Here is a 19,516-nt window from a genome sequence, read left to right as displayed (position 1 = left end):
TATTTTGGTGGTTTCATGGGCCTAATTAAGCTTGTGTGTGAATATATGTAATGACCATGATATGTCTATTAACATATATTAAATTGGGGCCAATTGGAAATGATTTGAAATTTAGAGAGTTTAATTATTTTGATGTAATTAAATTCTATCTTGTATATTCTTGGATCTAATCATGTTTTGGAAGTTGTTTCTATTTTAAGAACATGGATTTAGACTTGTAATGTATTCACTAGATTGTGTTATATGCATTGAAGAGCATTGTTGTTAAGTTTATATTTATGAGAGTATGTTTCTAATATAAATATATTATTGGGTTGTGATTTCGTAGCATTATGGATATGAAATCCTTATTATGCACAATTGAGAGTTATATTGCTAACTTGTTACTATTTAGTAGTAATATATATAAGTTATAAACTTATTTGGCTTATTTTGGAATCTTGGAACATTGTTGAGTTGAGATGGCTAGGGTTTGGCTCTAGTACGGGGACGTGAGTCCTCTAAGTCATTGAGATAGTGCGCACTTAGGGTGGTCTTCCCTGCGGGTTAGTGCCTGGAATAACCATTGAGGTCTCGGCAGAATTCCGAGCGTGATGTCCAAGTCTTCCACTGTTTGTTTTTGCATTCAATTCCAAGTTGACAATCATGCTTACCTTGTTAACTTGTGGTTTTGGCTATTGGTGATTTTGATGTTGTTAAGTACATCCATATTAAATTGATATATTTAGTTGATTTCACAGTTTTAGATTTCTAGTTGATAACCTAGAGAATCTATGTCTTGATGTGTGGTATTAGATATTCTAATTATGCTAAATTGTTATATTTAGTTGATGTTGCATTTTAGACTTCAAGTTGATAACCTGGAGAATCTATATGTTGTTGCTTGTGTAAGCGTGCTCCTACGTTGTTGCTTTGTGTAAGCATGAACCTATGTTGCTAAAATTGCATGAATGAGGTGATTGATGCTAGAAATGATCTTAGGTAGCTAGGATGCTCCTTGAGTCTTACCTTTGACATGGACGTTAGGTGGAATGAACCACAATGATTAAATCATGCAAACTTGTAAAACGTAGGTCGATGCATGCTTATTTCCTACGAGTAGCTTTATGTTACTCACTCCTACGATACTGGGGCATATTTTAGGTACAAAAATCAAAGTTCAGGTCTTCATTATGCTTGGATTGTTTGTGGACTTGGAGACTTCCATTTTTGGTGAAGGTTGGCTTGGAATGCCAATTGTAGTCTTATATGTCAACATGTGTACATTTGATTCCTTATATGTAATGTGTACATGAGTACACTCTTTACGATGTATTTGACATGTATGAGATGAGGCCGGAGGCCAATGACATGTAAATTGTATCCTATGTAAATTTTGACTTCATGGAATATTATGAAAGTATTGTAAAATATTGAGTTTTTGATTCACCATGTTTGCATTAGGAGTGGGAATTCCATTTTGATTCTTCCATTAGCATTCATTCACCGTGTATGAAGTGTGGCCAAGGGCCAAACGGCATTTTGAAACCATCTCATGATTTTAAATTCTAAGTTTTCGTTTCAAACTTCATTTTTGGCATTTTGGCCGTTGGGGGGTCATATTTTGCATCAGCCATATTTTTGGGCCATGGACCATTGTAGCACATCTTACTAGGTAAGTTACGTTTGCATGCATGGTTGTTTCTGGGCAAAGCTTATTCTTTGGTGAAATGAGCCTCCTACGGACTCATTTTACACTTTTGTTGCATTTTCTGACCTAAGGGTATTTTGGAAATTTACTTTGGGAAATAAATTCCGTTCTTTATATGGTTGATTAGAAAATATGATTTTAGGGGGGGTTTCTTTTTCATGTTTTTCCAGAAAATGCCATCTTGGCATCGGAAATCACATCCGAAGTTCAGCTCTCAGTTTTTAAATTTAGCAGCTTTTTGGACCCTCTGGACCAGTTTTCTTGGGAGGGCATTTTTGGCATTTCACATTACGTATTTTTCGATTTTCCTCAAATGTCACATAGAAAACTCGATTTTGAGGGGGTTTTCTTCTTTGAGTTGTTTCAGAAAATGTCATCTTGGCTCTCAAATTTCCATTTTTCCCGGAAAAACCCCTGCTGCCAGGTTTTCCTTGTTGAGTATTCTGCCCTCTTCACATGTAAACGGTTACGAGCAGTTTGGTAACCTGTTACATGTGCATGGGCAGTGTTTTGATCAAATTTTTTGGCCTCCTAACCGGTTAGGAAGGTCTCCTAACCGGTTAGATGTTCTTGGTTGTCACTTTTTTGACCGTTTTGCCCCTTCTTCTTCCGTTAGCCATATTTTCTTCATCCGGACTCCGAATCAAGTGATTCTTAAGTCTAAATTCATTAATTTTTCATTGTCCTTTCCAATGGTGTGCTCGGTGTCACCCACTTTTAAGCTAAAAATGACAATTTTGCCCCTAGGTTCAATCTTGTTCGTTTTTGAAACGTTGCTTCCCCATTTGATTCCTTTGGGTTCTGTGACCTCGTTGAGGGTGATAATGGTGTCTTAGAGCCATATTGTATGTCTAGAGACCATTGTTTTGTCTTTTGCTTCCGCATTTCGGATCCGTTATAGGGTCATCTTTCGGTTCATCATTGACGCACCGGGTTGAAAAACTTGGGCCGTCACTGGTGAAATGAGCCTTCTATGGACTCATTTTGAAAGTTTATTACATAATCTGATCTAGGGGCTTTCTAGACTTTTCACATTAGTTTTGTTTTCTTCTTTTGACATGGTCGCTTAGAAAATGTGATTTTTAGGGGGGGGGGGGTTTCTTCTTCTTGTTTTTCCAGAAAATGTCATTTTGGCATTAGAAATCGCTCGTGAAGTTTCAGTTTCTAGTTTTCAATTGTAGCAGCTTTTTGGCCTTCATGACCAGATTTCATGGAAGGGTATTTTGGGCATTTTACAGTGAGCTTTTTTTTTTTTTTTTTAATTCTCTCATGAGTCACATAGAAAACTCAATTTTGAGGGGGGTTTAATCTTTATGTTTTTCCAGAAAAATTCTTTTGGTAGCCCGTTTTCGATCTTAGATCCTGTAGCAGCTTTTTGCCCTCTTATCCAGTTCTGATCTAGGGGCATTTTGGAGATTTTATAGTGTTTTTTCGTTTCCTTCCACGCAGTCGGATAGAAAACTCAATTTTAGGTGGGTTTCTTTTTCGTGTTTTTCCAGAAAAACTCATTTCGACCGCCATTTCAAGCCTCATTTCTGGACACTCAAATTTTTTTTTTCTTCTTGTTGTCAACATGTGCATGCCATTGGGCGCCGGGCGCGCCATGGCCTTCATCGGGCCGCCGCGACGTCACAACTTCAAACACTTGTTTCTCCCTCGTCCGGATTCCAAATTGAGTGAAATTTTTTTTGAACTTGATTAATTTTTTGCTGTCTTTCCAACGGTGTGCTCAGTTGCACCCAGATCTTCCTAGATAATTACCATTTTACCCTTTTGCTTTAAGTGCTCGTTTTTCTTTGTCATGCCGTTTCTCCTTTGTCCGGACTCTGAATCATGCAATTCTTGAGTCCATCTTGATTAGTTTTTCATTGTCCTTCCAGCGGTGTGCTCGATGGCATCCGAGTCCATAGTTTTTAGAAATGACTATTTTGCCCCTGGGGGCTTATTTGTCATATTTTCGATCTTTTGCTTCCGCATCAGTTCTCATTAAGTTCCACGACCTCATGGAAGGTCACTTTGACTTCTTAGAGTCTTGTTTACTATTTTCGCTTCCGCATTCGGATCCGTTATCTGGTCAATCTTCGGTTCATCACAGGACATACTGGTTTGAAAAACCAAGGTCGTCACAATATGCATGTATACAATTAAATTAGTTATTTAATGATGAATTAGTCACTAGCTAATTTAATATTCATATTATGGAATAGTTGGCAGCTGCCAAAGTGGTCTAACCAGTTGATGAATGTTAATATTAGTGGTAGACATAATTGCAATGCATCATGTTAATTAATACTTATGATTTATTATTATATTCATGAATATTGAGTTTATTTAATTATGGGAAATAATTCGGCAAATGGATTGATTTTCAAGTGATTAAATGAATATGAAGGGGTTATATGTATTTTTTAATTAGGTAGGTATAGGATATCCAAAGGTTACTTATCTATTTAATTAAATAATGCATCACCCTTTGAAATTATACATATAAATACATTTAAGCATCATTATTAATATTTTACGGTTACTACCCAACGTGATACCATAGTTATATTGGGAAATCAAACAATACAATTACCAACAAAAGAAATATACCAACAATTCATAGAAACAAACACAAGAGATATATGTTGTTCGACAAATACATGTAAACAAACACGTGGGAGATATACATGGTTCAACAAATACACAGCTACATCCACAGAGAGTAAGATTTCCACTCAAGATTGTAAAACCGCATAAAGTAGAGGATTACTGTAAAGATTGGTTCTTTTTTCATTCATTTTTGTGGATTTTCTTTTTTCTTTTTCGTTATTTTATTTTTCCGAGTTCGGGTTTTGTTGGATCGGGTTGAGCCGAGTGCTCGGGAATAGTTCTCGACACTTCTTTCATTTTATATTTGTATTGTCCTTATTTTTATTTCTCCTTCTTTTATTTGGGGCTACTTGTGATTATGTTTACGGACATTTTCATTTGTTGGGGGTCTTTATGAAAATATCTTTCGAAGATATTTTATTTGAAGGGTTTCTGAGAAAGTATTTTTTAAAAGATATTTTTATTTTGGGTCATTAGTGCGATTATCTTTTGAGTTATTTTAGTGGTGGGACCTTTGTGTAATTAACGAAAGTTAAGGCAAAGTTTCTTGTTTTGGGCTAGGATTCTAGTACGGGATTCATTTTCGCATTTCGTCAAGCCCTGGGCTCTTAGAAATGTATTTCGGACATTTTTCCAGTTTTCGGATTTTCTGACCCCAGGAGTCGCCGTTTTTGCTCGGGGCATATCTTTCTGCTCGAGATTCATTTTTCGACGTCGTTTCTTTCGTTATTCATCATTTTTCATATCATTACTTTTGCGTTTAAGGTTTTATTCCGTTTGAGTGTGTTTCAACGATTTTCATTTTTTTGGGCCACGTGGGGTTCGTTCGGGAGATATTTTGGAAATCTATTAAAAGGTGAGGAGAGATAAAATATCAAAATTTCATTTCTCTCTCTCTCTCTCTCTCTCTCTCACGGCTTCTACCATTTTTCTTTTCTTTTCTCTTCTTCCTTCTCTCCTCTATTTGATTCATCCTTCACCATATGAGACATTATTGTCGGCCTCGGTAAGGCTTTGAATTCCATCCGATTGGAATTTCGTTTCGTCCGTTTTTGAGTTTTGGGTTTGAGCTCAGGTTTGGATTTGGGTGTTGCTGCAAGAGGACTTATTGTTCTCCTTGTTGTCTCCGTCATAACCCCGAAGTTTCATCACATTTGGAAAGGTTCCGTTTTGGTGTTATTTGAGATTTTCATATCAAATTGAGATAAGGGGTGTAGTATATTTATAACCTTAGAATTTCCTTGTGCATTAGAGTTTACCATATGTTGTATGCATGTTGTATGAGTTGCGGAAATATATATATATATATATATATATATATATATATATATATATATATATATATATGAGATTTATATTTCTTGATTTAGGCTTTCATATTACTCAAAGCATATATATAATTGTTGTCTTGTAAATTTTGTTATTTAATTGGTGGGAGATTATATTATCATTTTCAATGAAATATAATAATTGTATTCTTATATCCTCATCATTTTAAATTGCTAAAGGCTTGCATAGAATTTGTGTAATTGTGTGGTTAAATATTTAAAGCTTATAGTGCTAGCATGAAGTAATTGTTTAAAGTTAAATTCTTATTATTAACATATACGTATATATGCATAGATGTTGATATCATACCATATTTAGCCTTGAGGATTTAGGACATGGATTGTGTGATCTTCACATCTTATATGCGCATGGAAGGTGAAACTTGTGCATTATATACATATATTTATGTTATGGACATTATTGTCGATTTTGGAAAATACCTGGGGATTGTTACTTTGACATGGCTAGAGTTCGGCTCTAGTGCAGGAGGTATGAGTTCTCCCTAATTATAGTGGCCACTTGGGTTGTTCCCGGCGGGTTAGTATCCTGAAATAACTTATTTTGTCTTGGTTGTGATGTTCATAACTGGATTTGAAGTCCAAGATATTCCTATTATGTGATTTCATATTTCGTTTCAAGTTGACAATCTTATGTAATTGTAGCTTGTGGTTTTGGTATTGGATGTTCCAATTTGGTTTTGCACATTCTCTTGTTGTGGATTTGGTTTATAATGCTTAAATGTTAGCTCTAGGATGATCCCTTAGCTTCACCTTTGAACTAGATGTTAAAAGTCATGTTCCACATGTTATGATTTATGTAATGCTTGTAACACTATTGAAACTTTAGGTTATCCACATGATGCACTTTCCTATGGAGTAATTCAATTTACTCACACTCGTTGATTATACATTTTACAGGTGAAGAAGTTCTCTTTATGGATGGCCACTTTCCTTAGCTTGTTGTGGATTTGGTGTCATGGACACACTTATTTAGTTCACATGCAAAGTGTTTAGCATGGCTTTTGGATTAGTTTGGTAGCCATGGTTGTATGGTGTATACTTTGGATCATGGTTTGTATTTGAGGCCAATGAGCTATTTTAACATCTAATGTACGTTTCATATGTTAAATGGTTAGATTTGCATGTTGTGAGTATTTATCATTGTATTCTAGTAATTCCATACCATATTGCATCTTTCATGACACTTAGAACTTCATTTTTGAGGCCATAGGGTTGGTTATTGCATTTCTGGTTTGTAGTAGAGTTTTATGCATTTTCGAGTCATTTCGGTCAATCGAAGCTCCATTTCGGATGACCGGTTTCTATTGCAATTAAATTGTAACTTTAGGAAGTAGCCATTTCACTATTTGGACCACAACCGACAGACCGGTTTTCATTTTAGACTACCGATTTCCTTAGCCTCATTTCGGACAATCGGAATGGCATTTCGAACAAACGAAATGCCTGCATGTTAGCCAGCCTTGTTTTGGTCATTTGCATTGCATTCTAGGGCGTTCATAGGTCCCCATTGCATGTCTTCAACTTCATATGAGTTGATTCAAGTCTAGTTGGACTTAGCGTGTTGCATTTTGTGTCAGTCGGTGGCAGGAGGCACCATATGACCCCTTTTGTCTTTTCGCTTCCGTATTTGTCTTCATATTGAGTATTGTTACCTCGTTAGAGGATCTTCCTTCATCCTAAAGGTGGCATTCTCCTCTAGTGACCTTTTATGTTGTTTCCCTTCCATATTTTGGGCTCGATATCAGGTCAAGTTCAAGGTTACTCATTGACGCACCGGGTTCTAGAAATCTGGGCCGTCATAAGTGGTATCAGAGTGTCCGGGTTCGAAAACCATGGACAACGGGTTTTGGGTTTCCTTCATGTTTCACATTTTTATAACATTTATGTGTGTTTGTATGCTTATATGCTAATATGTTTATGTGTTTAGAAGCATCTCTTATATGATATGTATGTCATTGTACCTTGCTATGTGTCTTGTTTCGTGCATCCATTCGATGAGTCGCATGTTGTCACGAGTGCTTGGAAGTGATTAATCATCCTTCCTCACCACTCATTGTGGTTTAGACTTAGAGTGCTAATAGGATGTTTGAGGGGCAAGGAGCTTCTCAGTTCAAGTTTCATGCATTGTTAAGTGCACATATTTTCTTTAGAGCATTGTAGTTGTTATGTTTACATATATGCTATGTGTTAAGCATGAGTACATTTAATATGATTAGATATAAGTTGGTTAGGCACTTAGGATCTTGAGTTGCCTTTTTGCCGAAGTATGCTAGTTGGTAATTTTTAACCATTTCAAGTTATATGCTTTATGCCTTATGATGTATGCTAATTGTTGAGCATAATTGAGTGTTAAATGTTTATGTTGACTTTGTGCTATGTGGTGAGCATACTTATTGTTACTTGTGTTATTTGTTTTGATTTTTATCTACTTGCTATGTGACAAAACATATTTTATGTTGTTTTTTTTACTATTTGTATAAGTATTTGGTCATATTTCTATGTTGTATGCTAAATGTTTAGTATGCCTATATGTATAACTGAATGCATACTACGTGCTTAACATGGTTGTTGTAATAACATGAGATGTAGTTTAGTAAAGTGTTTTATCATGAGATTTTTCTATGTGACGCGTATGACCTAGGTGGCCTTATGCTTATTTCGTATCTTGTTTTGACTTTGTGTATTGTTCATGCTTGGTTGGGTGAGATTGATGCTAGGGCATTGTCTCTTGGAGTCCATAGTATTCATAGATACGTCTTTGTCATCTAGGGTTTCTTCCTTGGGTAGGAGGGATTTGTTTTGCAAGGTCTCCACGGTAGGAGACTTTTTGTCTGTTTTGATGACTTGGTGGTTTTGAGACTCTGGGTTACGGTTGATGTGAGTGAGGCTCATGTGAGCATAAGGTTATAGTTCTTGTTTGGTGGAATGAGACGTGGCCCATGGAGGCATCATTTCATTTCTTTTTCTTTCGTGGCTTCATGATATAGTCGTAGGTGTGTTTGAGATGTTGGTATCATCTCTTGGGGCCTTATGGGGACCTTGATGTGGTGACATCATTTGGGGGTTTGTTTCTAGTGTCATGGGCTGATGAGTCAGGACTAACTTGGGTTCTTCTTTGGGGAAAGAGAGAAATTTTTTTTTTTTCGAGCCTCAACGGCTATGTCCTTGTGTCTTATCTTCTTGGAGTAATGGTTTGGGGACTTGAGAGGTGTGTTGACCTAGGGTTCTTCTTGCGTTTGCTTCGGACAGTGATAAACACTGAAAAGTGAGCATTCAAACCCTTGATCTTATTCAATATTTTAAAATTTAGTTTTGTATACGATTATGGGCATACAAAACACCCAAACTTATGTCCTTTTTTACCCTTTTTCTCTCGCTGTAGGGCGATTTTCAGAAAATATTAGGGTTCGCAGTTCGCAGGGGGAAGGTTTAGCATGGAGGAGGGTCAGCCCTCCTCCCCTTCACCGCCAGCAAGGTCTTAGAGCCGGATCACGACCCCCAAACCGCTGTATAACAGTTTCTTTGATGAATATCAGTCTACGTTCAAAAATCTACATTATCATCAAGAATGTAGAGGAGTGAAAGTCTCTATTATGGAGGAAGACGTTGTTGATGAAGTCACGTATTGGCAGACTTCGGTGTAGGATATGTTATGGGGAAAAAGCCGTATTATCCTTATTTTAAAACATTTGTGGAGAAATACTGGTCAAAGGATTTTACATTGATTTATCTAAAAGATGGTTTCTTCATGGTTCGATTCAAAAATGGATGTGATGTTCAGAAAGTTCTATCTCAGATTCACACATATGAGGGATGTCCAATAATTCTGAAAAAGTGGAGCAAAAATGTTAACTTGCAGAAGGAAATTCTTAAGATAGTTCCGGTATGGCTGCGGCTATATGACCTACCAGTTCATTGTCGCAATGAGACTTCTATTTCTAAGGTGTGTTCCTCGTTTGCCAAGCCAATATATATGGATGATCCAGAGAGTTGACGGGACAAAGGCCAATATGTTAGAGTCATGGTTGAAGTAGAGGTTAAGGAGACATTACCGGACTTCATGACTATAGATATTCATGGCTGCGATTGTAACATATCATTAGAATATGAATGGAAACCTATAATATGTAAGATGTGTAAGAGAGTGGATCATCTTAAAGACAATTGTCCACAGAGAATAGTTCAAAGTAAACCCAAGAAAACAGTTAACAAATGGTGGTTAAACAAAAGGGGAAGCTAGTTGAGTGTGCAGATGCAGAAAAGGTGTCTGATATTATGCCATAGAGGGGTGTACCAATCAAAGATGCTATTACTACATCCAATGCTTTTGCTTTACTAGCTTCTACAGACGGTGAGGATGCTGTGAAAGTGGCAGTGACTACAGTTTTGGGGGAGGATAATCCTGCTGTTTGCAATATTGTGAATGTTGCTAAAGGTGTATATAACATACTCACTGAGGATGATGTGGAGGTGACCACAGCTTTGGGGGAAGATACTCCAGTTGTCTGTAGCATAGTGGATGTTGCTAAGGAAGGTATTACTGGTCACATAGTTACTGATGGTGTTTTGATTGATGGTCCTTGGCAAGGTTCTAGAGTTCGAAGTGTGTCTCCAGCTGAAAATATAGCAAAGGATCCAAAGGAAGGACTCATTGTTGAACAACTTGAAGAATCAGTTCCAACTAGTGTCAATGTTTTATAAGATGATTTAGAGGCTATTGCTGATAGTCTTGAGAAACAATAGGGGTCTGTGACTAGTTTATTATCTAGTAGCTATACTTCAAAAATGGATCCAGGTGGGGGAAAGCTACCAAGGTAGCGTACTAAACCCTTTATTCCACCCTCAGATAGAGTAACTAGAGGTAAAGTTGTAGGTAGTGGTTCACTGCCTAATCCTTCTCAATGTTAGGGGCTTGGAATGTGAGAAGTCTCAATAGACCTCCCATGTAAAAGGAAGTAAAGCAATGGCTTAGGGAAAATCAATATGCTTTAGCTGTCCTTGTGGAAACTAGGGTTAAGGAAGGGAAATCTAATTGAATTCAAAAGAAATTTGGGTCTAATTGGTCTTGGCTGGCTAAATACAAATCTAATTATTTGGGAAAAATTTGGTTTGGGTGGAAGAAGTTTATATTCACAGTTGCTTTCCTTCAAGAAGATGCTCAATCCATGTTGTTACAGGTAACACATATAGGGACTGGAATTTATATTTTTGTTACTGCTGTGTATGCTGCAAATAGAGCCAGTAATAGAAGAGAGTTATGGAAATCCCTAAAAGTGCAAGCTTTTAAAATTAATGGGCCCTCAATTGCATTGGGGGATTGGAATATGGTTCGATATAATCATGAAAAGAAAGGAGGATTGAGAGTTCCTTAAAGCAAGCTGGATGAATTTAATAGTGTAATTTATGACATCAAGATAGAGGATCTCCCTATCAATAATGGAGACTGGTCCTGGTGTAATAAACAGAATACTCAAAAAAGAATAAATGCCAAGTTGGACAGAGTTTTAATTAATGATCTGTGGCTTCAACAATTCAATGATGTTAAGGTTCAGTTTACTGCAACTTCCTTATCTGATCATTATGGCCTTGCTACTAACTGGTATTTTGATTGTTCAGTTGGCCCCAAGCCATTTAAATTCCTTAAGATCTGGTGTGTCCAAGAAGAAATTGATAAGATTGTTGCTAAAGCTTGGACTTCTGCAGGATCTGGAAATGCTTTTCATGTGTTGCAACAGAACTTAAAGGCTGTGAAAACTACTGTTAAAGAATGGAATAAGGTCAAAGGTACAACTTCAGAGCAAATTCAAGTTGCTAGGGATGATTTGCAGAAACTTCAATTGGATATGTTGCAAAATATTCTAGTGTCTCAGGAGAGTATTGATAAAGAAATAGAAGCCTGTGGTAAGCTACACAATGCCTTGGCTATTGAAGAAATTCTTTGGGCCCAAAAGTCTAGAAGCAAATGGTTACAAGAAGGAGATAAGTGTACTGCATTTTTTCATAACATGGTCAAGCAAAGGAGAGGATTCAATGCTATTACTCACCTACAAAATACTACTGGAGAGCAAACTGCAGAGACCAAGGTTATTAATGAATGGTTAATAAAGTTTTACTCTGAATTATATACTCAGCAAGGCGAGATAATTAAAGATACTTGTCCTCCTAGAAAAATGTTGACCCCTGTAGAGTGCATTTCTCTTGATTACTTGATTACAACGGAAGAAATCAAAGACGTGGTTATGCAGTTTCATCCTGACAAAGCCCCTGAACCAGATGGGTTCCCAGCTCGATTCTTTCAGAAATTTTGGGGAGTTGTTGGTTAGGATGTAACTCAAGCTGTGTTATATTTTTTTGAAGCTGGTAAGTTCCCTCAAGGAATTAATTCTACTTTTCTCACTCTTATACCTAAAGCCAATCATGGAGATAAGATTGCTAATTATAGACCTATTGCTCTCTGCAATACTGTGTATAAAATAATCTCTAAGATCCTAGCAAATAGGTTAAGTATTGTGCTTCCTTCTCTTATTGGCCCTGAGCAGTCTGCCTTTATTAAGAACAGAAGATTGCATGACAATATATTGCTGGTCTCTGATTTGGTGAAGGATTTTGGAAAGAAAACAGGGGGAGCTTCTATGGCATTGAAGGTTGATATGAAAAAAACATATGATTCAGTGGATTGGGGGTTTTTGCATAGAAGATTATAGGCTCATGGTTTTAGATAGATGGATTGGTTAGATTAGGCAGTGTATTCCTACTCCTAAGTTTTCTGTTTTGTGTAATGGAGTACCTGCTGGTTATTTTGACTCTTCTAGAAGGATTCGACAAGGCTGCCCTCTATCTCCTCTTCTGTTTTCTTTTATCACTGAGTATTTTAGCACCTTAATGACAAACGTAATTCAGATAGGTAGAGTTCAGTTATGCAAGATGGTGGCCAAAACTGGAATGAATATTTCTCATGCTTTTTATGCAGATGACCTTCTCATGGTGGTTAAGGCTGATATTTCAACTGCAAAAAATGTGGATGCTATTTTTAAGAAATTCAAGGCAATTTATGGTCTTCAAGTTAATCAGGAAAAGAGTTCAATTATCTATTCCACATCAGTCAGAGGTAGAAGAAGGTTGTCCAGCATTCTTCATTTTCAGACTGAATCTTTCCCTTTTAAATATCTTGGTTTGCCTTTATCTACTAATAGGCTGAGATCAGGTGATTTTAGATTACTTCTGGATAAAATTAATTCAAGGTTAGCACATTGGAATACTATAAATTTGTCATTTGCAGGGAGGATTGAATTAATCAAATCTGTTTTGTACTCTTATCTTTACCATTGGATGTTTGGATTTAAAATTTCGTGGGTGGTTAAGTATCAGTTGGAGAAGAGATTTAAATGGTTTTTGTGGAGTGGTAAGCAAGATGTGAAGAAGTTATCTCAAGTGAAGTGGAGTCAAGTGACTCTCCCTGTGGCTGAGGGGGGATTCAATATTAGAAGAATACAAGATATTGACTGTGTTGCTAAGATGACTTTGTGTTGGGATTTTGTACAGAAAAAAGATAAGCTATGGATTCAATAGCTGTAAGCTAAGTACCTTAATAAATGTTGTTTTTGGACTGTGATTCCAAAGTTGGGGGATTCTCCTATTTGGAAACAAATTTTGGGTGTTAGACAGTTAATAAAGGATAATTCTGAGTTTCAAATTGGTGATGGTTTGAGGTTTAAACTTTTAACTGATCCCTGGAGCAATAATCAATCATTAATTCAACAGTTTGGGGCTACTAGATTTAGACAAATTGAGAGAAATACTATGGTGTCTTTTATTATTCATAATGGTGACTAGATGTACCCAGTTAATTTTCCAGAGATTGCTTGTACTGCCATTCAACGACTTCAGTTGCAGGCTGGGACTTATACAATTTCATAGAAGCATGGGCGATTTTCTTTGAAGGCTGCTTGGAGTTTATATAGACTAAAAAAATAGACTTTTCAGTGGAGTTCTCTTTGCTGGGGTCATTGCCGACCTAGAATAGCTGTGGCGGTTGCAATTATACTTCATAATAAAAACCTCAGCTATATGAATTTACAGAAATGTGGACTGTATATTGCTCCTATTTGTCACAACTGTTTGGCCAACACCGATACCAATGATCATTTATTTTGTGAGTGTAAATATGCTGTTGCAATTTGGCAAGAAATTGCTAGTATTATTCAACTGAATCTGCCCAGTTTCAACTTATTTCCACAAATGATAGACTGGTTTCTGCAACAATTAGCTTTCAAATCTACAAAATCAACAGTGGTAAGTGCCTTATTTGCTGCTACTATTTGGAAGATTTGGTCCAATCGAAATTCAAATCTCCATCATGGAATGCAAAAGACTTCTTCTTCTGCTGCTAGAGCTATTGTTTGGGATATGTTTGCATACCTGAAACTTAGACTTGAGGATTTTTTAATCATTTTTTAATTCTTGATGTTGTGGTTTTCTTTTTTATTATTGTCCAGCATTTATTGGAAATGGGCTTATTCTAGTCCTGTGATGTAAAAAGGGGGAATGCCTCATTAAGACCTTGTAATGCTCTTTTTTGTTTTTATATATCATCCCATTCAGGAAAAAAAAAAAAACTCTTGATCTTGAGTATATTAGGACCTTATGCTATCTTATTTTCCCGCTTTAGTCTTATTTTACTTTTTTTTTTTTTTTTTTTTTCCCCTTTTTTAGGATCTGTATCCCAAAATGAGCTAAATAAGCTAAATTAGAGCATTGGAGAAGGAAATCCAAAGTCTAGTGGAAAGATGGAGCAAAGTGAATGCAAAAAGATAGAAATTATCTCTATTCGATCGATCGAACCTTGCTATGATTGATCACACTGTGATAATTCCAAACCTGCTATGATGGATTGAGCATTTGTCCTTATCCTCAGGACAATTTCCCCTTCGATCAATTCAACCTTTCTTTGATCAATCGAACCTTTTGATCTTATCCTCAGAACCACTTTTGTCTTTTTCCTCATAAATAGCTAAGCTTTTGTCCTTATCCAAATAAATGCGCCACCATACTTCGATCGATCGAAGCAACAGTGTGATCGATCGAACTGCCTAAAAAATTATGCAAAACAGAATTCAAGCCCAATTAAAGGTGTGCTCGTGGTGCAATCATTTGGAGATCCTAGTGCATAAGGTCTGACCATTGGGGTGTCATTTGAGCTACCTATATAAGGGAATTAACCACTTTTGGTAAAAAAAGGTTGGTTAGTTGGATATTATAGGCAAGAGATTAGAGGAGATTAGACACTTTGGGAAACTCTCTCTCTAGGGTTTCTACCAAGAAGGCCAAGAAGAAGGAGATGAATTCAACCATGAAGATAGCCCTTGAGGGTTGCAAGACCACATCCATGAGTGGCTAGGTCATCTTCTTGGGGCTAGGAGAAGCCCTGGGCTTGCATTCTAAAATCTAGTTCTTTGACTTATTTGGGGATTTTTGTTATAAATAATGTATTGACCTTGTGATTAAATAAATCTTGTGATTTTCATAATTCAATTCTTCTAATTAATCTTCCAATTTTATTTACAGTCTATGTGTGATGAAATGGATGGTTATTTCTCTACATTAGATTCTACAAATTTGATACATGTCTATGTGTGCTGGAATTGTGAATCTATTGATGGTCATGCATAGTGCTTATTGGTTACACTTGTGATTGATTTGATGGGTTATACTCATGCTTGATGGATTGTTCTACAACCTTAGTTAATTAGTTTAATTTTCTTGTCATTAGTGTAATTGTAGTGTAATTGCATTTAATTTCCTAGATAGGTAGACAATCCAAGCTTGTATTTGATGATTCATGCTTGTTGTCACATGATATACATTTCTCTAGATTGTTGTGTGCTACAATTATGGGTTTATTGAATGGTTAATGTCTTCACTTGATGGGTTGTGCTACACATTAGCTTAAGTAGACAATTCACACCTGTTTAGTCATCCATGCTTATTGTTTCAATTGTTATCACACATTTGGTTTACAACATTAAATTTCTCCAAATTTGTCAAAGACTAGTTGTTTAAAGGAAAAGCTTTGTGGTGATTCCTATACCCTAAGACCTATATCCTATTCTCTTACCTTAACCAATTTTAGCTTATTTCCATTGCATGTTTTTAATCCAATTGTAGTTTAATTAAACAAACCAAACCACTATTTGATTATTAGACCTACTAATCCGATTTTGATTCCAAAATACATTTGCGGTCTCTTGGGACGATCCCTTCTCACTTCATACTACATAGTATAAGTGTTAAGCGATTTATAAACTTTTAAATGTGGTGGCCATTTTTCACATCTTTTTAGCACTCGACTCCCGACCATAGGACAGCTCTTATGAGCTATGGGTTGTGATGTGTGTGGTTTCGTGTGATTAATTGCATTGGTGCAATTAATTACTCTCTTTTATCATCGGAGACCTCAGTGGTTATTTTGGGAGATGATTTCTTTCTTTGCAGAGAGAGATTGGACACATCCGTGTTTTGGGGTACACTTTCTGTGAGATGGTCCTTATGAGAGGCATTCCATTTTACTTATGATTTTGTGGCATTGTTACATATAATTGGTGGGTGTGTCATCGAGGACCCAAAGTTTATGCAATGTGGCCAAGTTTTACATTTAGAAATTGTCACTACTACTTTTCACTAAAAATATAGCTACGGCAAGTAGGGATCAACCCAAGGGATTGAGGGTCGCACTAGGTTGAGGAATCAAAATTAGGGTTAGTAGGTCGAGTGATCAAAATAGTGGTTGGTTGGTTGAATTAAACTAGATGCAAATTAAACTAAGTAAACAATAATGCAATAGAAAGAATAAAAGATAGAGAGATCTTGGGGTTTAGAGATCACCACTAAGCATAGCTTTTCTACACCTTTAATGAATGATTAATGAGGGAAGAACATGTATTGCAACAAAGTGTGTGTGTGTGATTGTTCCAATAAGCATGGATGACAAATTAAGCATATATTGTCTGAACAACATGGTAAATAGCACAACATATCAAATTAAGCCGTTAATCCTTTCTTTAAGCTCACAACCCAAACACATCACAAGGTTAGAGATATATGTTACTTGCTTTCATAAGTATGGAACATCAACAACAAGCATGGATTGTCCTCCCATTTAACAATTACACTACAACTAAGCTAATGGCATGAAATTAAACTAATTAAACTAAGGGAGAGGCACAATCCATCAAGAAATGAGTATGAACCATCAAATAAACCACAAAAACATGACATTAAGCACTATGTCTTGACATTCTCTAGATCAATAGCCTTAATACACATAGATATGCATCAATTACACAAGAAATAGAGACAAACGCATGAACATCTATTCTAGCATACATAGACATATGGATAGAATGAAATGATCAATTGGAAGTATTAAACCATATAAATCATTGAATAAACAAGATCTATATATATAAAAGTGTCAAAACATGAATCACAATACAAATCCCCTAAAAAATACATAAATCAAGAAGTAAAAAGCATGCTTAGGGCTAACTTTAGCCCCAAGAGGATGTCAAACCACTCATGGATGATGTCCTCCAACCCTTAAGGGCAAGCTCCATGGAAGAATTCTACTCCTTGGTTGATGAAGAGTCTCCAATGGTGTCTCTAGCCTCCTCCTCCTCTTTTCTTCCTCACTAAGTATGTGTATCAAAGTATATCAAAAGGCTCTCTCAAAAAGTGGCTCATATTCCTTATATAGGTAGGTCAAAAATCACCCCAAACGAGCTGGGGTCGTACACCAATGATCCTCTAATGATTGGATATGAGATAACTTTTAATAAGCTGGAATTTGGATTTTTCTTGGGATTTAGGAGGTTCGATCGATCGAACTTGAGGTACGATCGATCGAACATGGCTGAGATCTATCGAATTTAAGTTGAATCGATCCTCAATGGCGGTACCTTTTTGAATAAAAACAAATCTGAGATATTTTGAAGATATTTTTGGGAGAAGGACAAAAGTGGTTGGCAGGGTGGTACAACTGTATAAGATCAATCATTTGGATAAGGACAAGAGAGTTCGATCGATCAGAGAAGAGGTTAGATCGATCGAACTTTGAGATTTTTGAATAGGAACAAACATGGCTCAGATCCATCTTGAAGTGCTGAGATCGATGAAAATTGGATCAATCGAAGTTGCTGAAATTCCACCCTTTGCTTCTTTTTGCTCTACTTTGCTCCTTTCTTTGATTCATCCTAGAATTGCTTCAATTATGCTCTTATTTGGCTGAGTTAGCTTATTTTGGGAATAAGTACCTGAAAATGGAAATAATACAAAATCAATCTAAAATGGTAAAATAAGATAGATAAAAGTTCTAGAAAAACCTAAGCTTAAGGTGTTTAAATACGCGCTTTTCAGCGCTCATCATACCCCCAAACTTAAATATTGCTTGTCCCTCGCAATGAACTAGAAAGTAAAGGAATGAAATAAACGACTATACAACTATGAACTAGAAAGCAATAAATGGATAACGTCACTTTCGTAGGGAACACGATTGCACTTAGCATATGCAACAAGCCTTTTAAACCCCTAGATTACCCCTAGTGGATGAGTGAAGTCTCATGAGGGTTTCCAGAAATGATACCCACAAACATTAAGCTCATTCTCACAAAAGAGGCACCAATATTACAAACAAGCATTAGGAGAAAACTACCTCAAGTATGCAATATTTCAAACATTTCTAAGCCATCTCCTAAAATCTCGACATCAAGCAAGCAAGTATGTCCTCCACACGTCAAGAAAATGATCATGAAACTCAAAACAACTCTAGAATCCTTTTTGAGTGGACTGGCATCAAATGTGTTGCTATCTTAGCTAACTAAAGAATTAATCACATCTTTATCCTTAAACTAGCACACAAATCTAGTGCCGATCATCAAGACAAAAAGTGGACCTCTTATTAAAGCTTTATTATTCTAGGTGCGCTTATTCTTTTCACTCGATTTTTTTTTAGGATCAATTATTAACTTAGAGTTTGGGCCATCCACCTTTCGGCACAAGAAGTTCAGTGCCTGATGAGGCTAGAATCCCAGCTACTTAGTGAAAATGGGTTGTTATCCACCTTTATCAAGAATGAAAGCTTTCAATGCACTACTAGCTCAATTGGGATATAACCAATTCAAGAATCAACAAAGCATGTACCCTACAAATGAATGCTAGTGTGCGCCTGTGCTAGTGTAGAATAGTAGAGTGAATCTCAAAACAGTCACAAAATCAAGATGATATCAACCACAAGTGTAAGCAAGATATCAATTTTTTAAAAAATTTACTCCTAAATGGCATCCACAAGGCATACAAGGAGTATTGGACTTTCAAGTCAAGCAATTTTTAAATTTTAAGCAATATAGTCCTCAAAAGATCAAAATCATAGCTAATAATGGACCAATCATAGAAAATCCCTCAAATACACAAGTCATGCTCAAAATTTTAAATTTAAAAACAAACATTGTAAAGCACCATTACCCCAAACTTAAATGGCACAATGTCCTCAATGTGCAAAGAGAACAAAAGGAAAGAATATACCAGTGCAATTAAGGCAAAGAATAACTGGGACAGAAGTATCCAAAATGGGTGGCATAGCCCCCCTAAACTTGGGATGAACGGTAGTCCTGAAATTTGGCACTTGGATAAACTCATCAGATAACAAAAGGGATAATAACAGTGCACAGTGGACATACAAGTGTAAATGGGATAGCAACTGAAAATAGAGAGAGGTAAAAGGATGGTTCTGAAAATTGTGTAGCATTCTCTCTCACTGAAGTCACTGAGATGCACCTGATGGAGTCAAATAGACAGATATAAGAATATTAGAATATGACATCCATAAAGA

The sequence above is a fragment of the Cornus florida genome, unplaced genomic scaffold (genome assembly GCF_030987335.1).
Source record: "Cornus florida cultivar Cherokee Brave unplaced genomic scaffold, ASM3098733v1 CherokeeBrave_3.0.0_Hap2_Chr03, whole genome shotgun sequence".
NCBI lineage: Eukaryota > Viridiplantae > Streptophyta > Magnoliopsida > Cornales > Cornaceae > Cornus > Cornus florida.
Note: the sequence above shows the minus strand (reverse complement) of the source record.